The sequence below is a fragment of the Hordeum vulgare genome, chromosome 4H (genome assembly GCF_904849725.1).
Source record: "Hordeum vulgare subsp. vulgare chromosome 4H, MorexV3_pseudomolecules_assembly, whole genome shotgun sequence".
In the NCBI taxonomy this organism is placed as follows: Eukaryota; Viridiplantae; Streptophyta; class Magnoliopsida; order Poales; family Poaceae; genus Hordeum; species Hordeum vulgare.
This window is the reverse complement of record NC_058521.1, coordinates 81,089,647-81,098,429: the sequence shown is the minus strand read 5'-3', so window position 1 is coordinate 81,098,429 and position 8,783 is coordinate 81,089,647.

Sequence of the window (8,783 nt, the reverse complement as noted above, 5' to 3'; positions counted from 1 at the left end):
GGTTTCTTGTAGTTATTTTGTAAAAGAAAACACATATGGAGTAGTAATAACGTCATCCTTCATGGGTTGTATGAAATCTTTCTTTAGACGCAAGCTCATGAAAACACACCTAACCTCACATAAAACTCTTACGAAGACCATGAGTTAGTACACAAACACGTAATGGACAATGCTTATCATACCATGGGATCACTTTGATCCCTCTCGGTACATCTTGTATGCTTTGTGTGTTGATCATCTTGATTTACTCTTTCTCTGAACCCCGCATAGAACTCTCACGAAGACCATGGGTTAGTACACAAACACGTAATGGACAACGCTTATCATACAATGGGATCACTTGATTCCTTTCGGTACATCTTGTACGCTTTGTGTGTTGATCATCTATATTTACTCTTTGTCTGACGATCTTGATCAACATTGTGTCTCTATGACCATTTTTTGGATAATACCTTGAATACCACTTTGATCATCATATAAACTCCTTTAACCGAACAGATGGACTTAAAGAAGTGTCTATGGACAAATCCTATAAATATAACTTAAGGCAACCATTAGTTCACAAAAATTGTCATCAATTACCAAAACCACATATGGAGAAATATACTCTAACATTATGCTTTTTGGGGATCGGCAGATTGACTTTCGCCAAGCAGCCCCAAGTACGTAAGTACGAGAGCGTCGTCCTTCTCTTTGACCACTCCTCATAAGGAGTGACTTCATTATCTTTTGTAGGAACCTTATTCAGGACATGACACGTAGTCAATAAAGCCTCCCCCACCATGCGTGGGATAAACCCGATGTATCTAACATGACGTTAATCAAATCAGTTATAGTACGGTTTTTTCGCTCGACAACCCCGTTTGACTGGGGTGAATAGGGAGGCATCCTCTCATGAATAATGTCGTGTTCCGCATAAAAAGAATCAAATTCGTTTGAGAAGTACTCTCCACCATGATCAGACCGGACTCGTTTAATTTTCTTTTCAAGTTGATTCTCAACTTCTGCCTTATAGATTTTAAAGTAGTGTAGAGCCTCATCTTTAGTATTTAACAGATACACATAACAATATCTAGTGGAATCATCTATCAATGTCATGAAATATTTCTTTCCACCTTTAGTCAACACACCATTCATCTCACAAAGATCAGAATGTATGAGTTCTAATGGCGCCAAGTGTCTCTCCTCTGCAGCCTTGTGAGGCTTGCGAGGTTGCTTTGCTTGCACACACGAATGACACTTAGAACCTTTGGCTAAAGTGAAACTCGAGATTAAATTCAGTTTTGCTAGCCGCGACATAACACCGAAACTTATGTGACAAAGACGTGAATGCCAAACTTCAGATTCATTAATACTCGAATGAATATTGTTTACGACTTTATTACAAAAATCTGCAAGGGAAAGACGGAACAGACCTCCGCACTCATAACCTTTTCCAACAAAAAGTCCATATTTCGTAATAACTACTTTATTAGAATCGAAGACCAACTTAAACCCTTCTCTACAAAGAAGGGAACCACTAACGAGATTCTTCTTGATGGCGAGGACATGCTGCACGTTCTTCAGGTGCACGATCCTTCCTGAAGTAAACTTCAGATCGACCGTGCCAACACCAAGAACAGAAACACTCGCGTCATTCCTCGTCAATACGGACCCTCTTCCTGTGACCTGGTAAGAAGAGAACAATGATATGTCAGCACACACATGAATATTTGCACCTGTGTCTACCCACCAATCGGTAGGTTGACAAATCGAAAATACTGTAAACAAATTACCGTACCCAGATGCACCACTTTCATTGTTGCCCACAATCATATTGGCAGACTTGGAGTCCTGTCCTGGATTCTTATACTTGTTTGGGCACTTACTAGCCCAATGTTCCTCAGAACCACAATTGAAGCAACCATCTTCCTTCTTGTTCTTCTTGAATGTCTTCTTACCCTTCTTCTTAAAGTCGGTATTCTGTTGGACAGAATTCTTCCTCTTGGGCTTGTGGGAATTGAAGTTCCTCTGATGTACCATGTTGGCAGCAGAAGGACCTTCGACCGTTTTTCCGTGCGAGTCCTTTGCTCTCGAGTTCTGCTCAATACTCAAATGGCCGATGATATCCTCTATTGAGAATTCACGCCTTCATGTTTCAGAGTAGTAGCAAAGTTCCTCCAGGAACGAGGGAGCTTAGCAATTATACACCCCGCGACAAATTTGTCCGGTAAATTGCACTTCAGAACCTCAAGTTCTTTAGCAATGCATATTAATTATCTCATGAGCTTGTTCCAGTACAGAACGGTTCTCAACCATTTTGTAATCATGGAACTGCTCCATAACATACATCTCGCTCCTAGCATCAGTGGCCCCGAATTTATATTTGAGCGCTTCCCATAGCTCTTTGGCAACATGCATATGTAAATATGCATCAACCAGCTTATCTCTGATCACACTTATAACTGCTCCAAGGAATAGGACGGTGGCCTCCTCGAACATCTTCTCTTGTTCAGAAGTGATCGTTTCCGTAGGAGTGACACCGTCTACCCAGAACACGTTCATAGCCGTGAGCCATAAGGTGGTTCTCGTTTGCCAACGCTTGAAATAAGTACCGGTAAACTTATCCGGTTTCAGTGCAGCAGCAAAACCATTACTCGAAAAATTCCTACACACATTAGGTTTTTGGATTGTTGAGTAAATAGGCAATTTTCTGAGTAGATTAATCCATGAAATAATTACTAACATGATATTAACTAGATTCATGACATACTGATCACAGAGCATACTAGCAAGTAGTACGCATATAGCTAGGCTCGGCTCATTCCCGCAACCCACGTCGTGACGAGGCGTGGCGAGGCGGGCGACGGAGGAGAAGTGCGTGAGGGCCTCTTCTATTCTCACTCTTCAATACATGTAGAAGAGAGACCCTTATAAAGGGGTCCAACTTCTTTTCCCCTAACAGGGTGGGACTAAACTTCCCACCACCACCTTGTCATGCCATCATCTACATGGACCCTTAAAGATTTCTAAAATTCTTTTATGGGTCTAAGACCCATCACAGATTTTAACAGTAGTTTAATGGTCATTCTCACAATCACAAGAGGAACATGCTGGTGTGCGCTTCCAGGTTCCAGCCACTCAACTCTGGCAGTGCTACATTTTTAAGCTTGCAGCGGACGTGGAGTATCCGCTCCCGAGCTCATTTGAGCTCGGATGAACAGTAAAATTGATTTTTTTTAATATTTAAAGAAATTTGAAATTTTTTTGAGACCAACTTTGACAAAAGTTCTAAGTGCATGCAAAAATTTGGCATGAACTAACATTTCTACAAGGCGTGGCAAAATAAACAAAATAGATGCTTCGAAAATGCGCATTTTCAGAGTGTCTATTTTGTTTATTTTTCCACGCCTTTTAGAAATGTTAGTTCATGTCAAATTTTTGCATGCACTTAGAATTTTTGTCAAAGTTGGTCTCAAATTTGTTTTAGAATTTTTTTAATATTTTTTGATTTTTTTTTCGATTTTACTGTTCACCCGAGCTCAAATGAGCTTCGGAGCAGAAAGGCACTTTCGGCTTGAAGCAGGCTTTATTGATCTGAACCCTAAAAATATTACAGAAGGAATGAAAAGGATTACCAATTTTCCATGGCCAATAGCTTCTGAAAAATTATAAGAGTCATATTGCATTACTCTGACATCTAACCTACAGACAGAGATAGGAATGAGCTTCCATCTCTTCTCTCTCCTTTGGGACAGAGATAGGAAAATCACCATAAGTCCGGGTAGGGAGGATACCATCTCATGAAAGCTAACAATGGATGGCCATTACTTGGCCGCGTCTGCCTACGAGGTTCAAATCCGGAGCTTAGTGGACACAGACCTTATGAGACAAAATGGATGCTTTGAAAATGCGCATTTTCAGAGTATCTATTTTGTTTATTTTTCCACGCCTTTTAGAAATGTTAGTTCATGTCAAAAAAATTTGCATGCACTTAGATTTTTTGTCAAAGTTGGTCTCAAATTTGTTTTAGAATTTTTTGAACATTTTTTGAGTTTTTTTCGATTTTACTGTTCACCCGAGCTCAAATGAGCTTGTGAGCAGAAAGGCACTTTCGGCTTGAAGCAGGCTTTATTGATCTGAACCCTAAAAATATTACAGAAGGAATGAAAAGGATTACCAATTTTCCATGGCCAATAGCTTCTGAAAAATTATAAGAGTCATATTGCATTACTCTGACATCTAACCTACAGACAGAGATAGGAATGAGCTTCCATCTCTTCTCTCTCCTTTGGGATAGAGATAGGAAAATCACCATAAGTCCGGGTAGGGCGCATACCATCTCATGAAAGCTAACAATGGATGGCCATTACTTGGCCGCGTCTGCCTACGAGGTTCAAATCCGGAGCTTAGTGGACACATACCTTATGAAGAATGTCTGGAAGATTTGAGCTCCCCCAAAGTGTAAGTTTTTTACGTGGCTCGTCATTAACAATAGGATTTGGACAACTGATGGGCTACAAAGGTGGGAATGGCCTAATTGCAACTTGTGCTCCCTTTGTAAACAAGTTCAAGAGACGACAGCGTATCTAATCTTCTGATGCAGATAATTTAGTGGGACCACAACACGTTCAGGATGACGCAATCCCGAAGGCCACTCGTCTCCCCATGCTGCTCATTTTGTGGGAGGTTTGGAAGGAACGGAATGCAAGGATCTTCCACAATGCCGTCGTGTCGGTTGGAGTTATTGTTGTAAATATTAAAAAGGAGTGTAGCATGTGGCTAAGGCTAAGCACTTGTGTAATTTAATACCGTGAGAGTGATGTTTTGTAATTTGACGTCTGCCCACAAACTCTAAACTTTCTTCCTTATTTAATGAAAATGGCAAATCTTTTGCTTGTTTTAATAAAGATGAATTAACTTTTGATTTTCTATGAAATATCTGCTGGTTTCTCCAAACTCTGATAAGATCTTATTGTTTATTTATCTTTGAGATGGGGAAATCAAATGCACAAGATACAACCAAAGGGAAGGTAAATCAAACATGTACTTCAAAGTTCAAATATGACATAAGTGCTAAGCCTAGTAGGAGTACTATATATGATTCAAAGCCAAACGATCTAGATGATTGAGAGTTCCCATTCCAGTTCATTCAGTACGAAAGTGATCCTACAACTTAATTACAGAAATGCACGGTTGATGACAGGCCACGATTTGTTTCAATCACGAGAAAATATATTTGCAAAGAGAGCCTTGGCTCAGTGGTTGGGCATGCAGTTGTGCAGCCCAACGACCCGAGTTCAATTCCTAGAATTGACAGGTGATGCACAGGGAGTTTTCTCCCATTTATTGCGGATCAAGTTTGACGTGTGGTGAAACCACTCATCAAAAAAATCTTGATACTCATTTAAAAAATTCTGAGGACCATGTTTATCTTGGTACTCATACTAAAATGGTTGTATGCATCCTTAGTTGGTGCAGAGACCGGGAAGCGAAATTCTCCCCATTTTAAGGGACGCGTGAGAATGAGGTCTTAATCGCACCGTTTACGGAGAAAGAGGTGTTTCAAGCCATATCGCAAATGAAGAATAATAAAGCTCCTGGACCAGATGGGTTTCCAGCGGAGTTCTATAAGAGATGTTGGAACATTATAAAAGGTGACTTGTTACCAATGTTCCAAGAACTATATGACGAAAACTTGCAGCTTATTCATCTAAATTATGGGACAATCACGCTGCTACCGAAGAAGGAAGGGGCAGTGCGCATAGAACAATTTAGGCCTATTTGTCTTCTGAATGTTAGCTTCAAGATTTTTACAAAGGTAGGCACAAATAGGTTGACACAGATTGCACATGAAGTCGTGCAGCCTAGTCAGACGGCCTTTATGCCAGACAGGAACATACTAGAGGGTGTAGTAGTCCTGCATGAAACGCTTCATGAAATACACTCGAAGAAACTAGATGGGGTTATCTGCAAGGTGGATTTCGAAAAGGCATATGATAAGGTCAAGTGGCCTTTCCTGCAACAGGCATTACGTATGAAAGGATTCGATGATATATGGAGGAAACATGTTGAATCTTTTGTACAAAAAGGAAGTGTTGGAATTAAAGTCAATGATGATATTGGGCATTATTTTCAAACTTTCAAGGGTCTCAGACAGGGGTATCCAATGTCTCCCATTCTATTTAACGTAGTTGCAGATATGTTGGCAATTTTAATAGGAAGGGCTAAACAGGAAGGCCAGGTAGGAGGTTTGGTGCCACATCTGGTTGACGGTGGTGTGTCCATATTACAATACGCCGATGATACCATCCTATTTTTGGAGCATGACATAGCAAAAGCAAGGAATATGAAGCTTACACTATGTCTATTTGAACAATTATCTGGCTTAAAAATAAATTTCCATAAGAGTGAGTTGTTTTGCTTTGGGAAAGCCCAAGAGCAACAGAACACATATAAGCAATTGTTCGGATGTGAAATGGGGAGCCTACCTTTTAGTTATCTTGGCATTCCTATTCATTATCGAAAATTGTCTAATAGTGAGTGGAAATGTATAGATGATCGATTTGAGAAAAAGCTAAGTTGCTGGAAAGGCAAATTGCTATCATATGGAGGTAGACTAATTTTAATTAACACGGTTCTGACAAGTATGCCCATGTTTCTTCTGTCCTTCTTTGAGGTACCGGTAGGGGTACGAAGAAGATTGGACTTTTATAGATCCAGATTTTTCTGGCAAACAGATGGGGACAAGAAGAAATACAGGTTAGCCAGATGGGACATTATCTGTAGGCCCAAAGACCAAGGTGGTCTGGGAATTGAGAATTTAGAGGTAAAGAACAGGTGTCTGCTGAGCAAGTGGTTGTTCAGACTGTCAGTTGAGACAGAAGGAATGTGGGTACAAATTTTTGCGTAATAAGTACCTACATTCCAAGACCCTAGCACATGTAACTGTAAGACCCAATGACTCACCATTCTGGAAGGGACTGATGAAAGTAAGATCAGCCTTCTTCCGCAGAACAAAGTTCATTATTGGGAATGGGGAGGGTACTAGATTCTGGGAAGATTCGTGGCTGGGGGAGACGCCTCTAGCCACTCAATATCCAGCCCTCTATAATATTGTGCAACGCAAGGATGCGTATGTAGCCACAATCTTATAGTCTAACCCTCTCAATATACAATTCCGAAGAGCCTTGATAGGACACAGATGGGAAGACTGACTTAACTGTTGGGGAACGTCGCATAGGAAACAAAAAATTTCCTACGCGCACGAAGACCTATCATGGTGATGTCCATCTACGAGAGGGGATGAGTGATCTACGTACCCTTGTAGATCGTACAGCAGAAGCGTTAGTGAACGCGGTTGATGTAGTGGAACGTCCTCACGTCCCTCGATCCGCCCCGCGAACAATCCCGCGATCAGTCCCACGATCTAGTACCGAACGGACGGCACCTCCGCGTTCAGCACACGTACAACTCGACGATGATCTCGGCCTTCTTGATCCAGCAAGAGAGACGGAGAGGTAGAAGAGTTCTCCGGCAGCGTGACGACGCTCCGGAGGTTTGTGATGACCTTGTCTCAGCAGGGCTCCGCCCGAGCTCCGCAGAAACGCGATCTAGAGGAAAAACCGTGAAGGTATGTGGTCGGGCTGCCGTGGAAAAGTCGTCTCAAATCAGCCCCAATACCTCCGTATATATAGGTGGGAGGGAGGGGACCTTGCCTTGGGGCTCAAGGAGCCCCAAGGGGGTCGGCCGAGTCCAAGGGGGGAAGGCTCCCCCTCCCAAACCGAGTTGGACTTGGTTTGGTGGGTGGGAGTCCTTCCCTTCCTTCCCACCTCCCTTTTTTTTCTTTCTCTTTGATTTTCCTTTGTATGGCACATAGGGCCCTTTTGGGCTGTCCCACCAGCCCACCAAGGGCTTGTGCGCCACCCTTATGGCCTATGGGCTTCCCCGGGGTGGGTTGCCCCCCCCGGTGAACTCCCGGAACCCATTCGTCATTCCCGGTACATTCCCGGTAACTCCGAAAACCTTCCGGTAATCAAATGAGGTCATCCTATATATCAATCTTCGTTTCCGGACTATTCCGGAAACCCTCGTGATGTCCGTGATCTCATCCGGGACTCCGAACAACATTCGATAACCAACCATATAACTCAAATACGCATAAAACAACGTCGAACCTTAAGTGTGCAAACCCTGCGGGTTCGAGAACTATATAGACATGACCCGAGAGACTCATCGGTCAATATCCAATAGCGGGACCTGGATGCCCATATTGGATCCTACATATTCTACGAAGATCTTATCGTTTGAACCTCAGTGCCAAGGATTCATATAATCCCGTATGTCATTCCCTTTGTCCTTCGGTATGTTACTTGCCCGAGATTTGATCGTCAGTATCCGCATACCTATTTCAATCTCGTTTACCGGCAAGTCTCTTTACTCGTTCCGTAATACAAGATCCCGCAACTTACACTAAGTTACATTGCTTGCAAGGCTTGTGTGTGATGTTGTATTACCGAGTGGGCCCCGAGATACCTCTCCGTCACACGGAGTGACAAATCCCAGTCTTGATCCATACTAACTCAACTAACACCTTCGGAGATACCTGTAGAGCATCTTTATAGTCACCCAGTTACGTTGCGACATTTGATACACACAAAGTATTCCTCCGGTGTTAGTGAGTTATATGATCTCATGGTCATAGGAATAAATACTTGACACGCAGAAAACAGTAGCAATAAAAAGACACGATCAACATGCTACGTCTATTAGTTTGGGTCTAGTCCATCACGTGATTCTCCTAA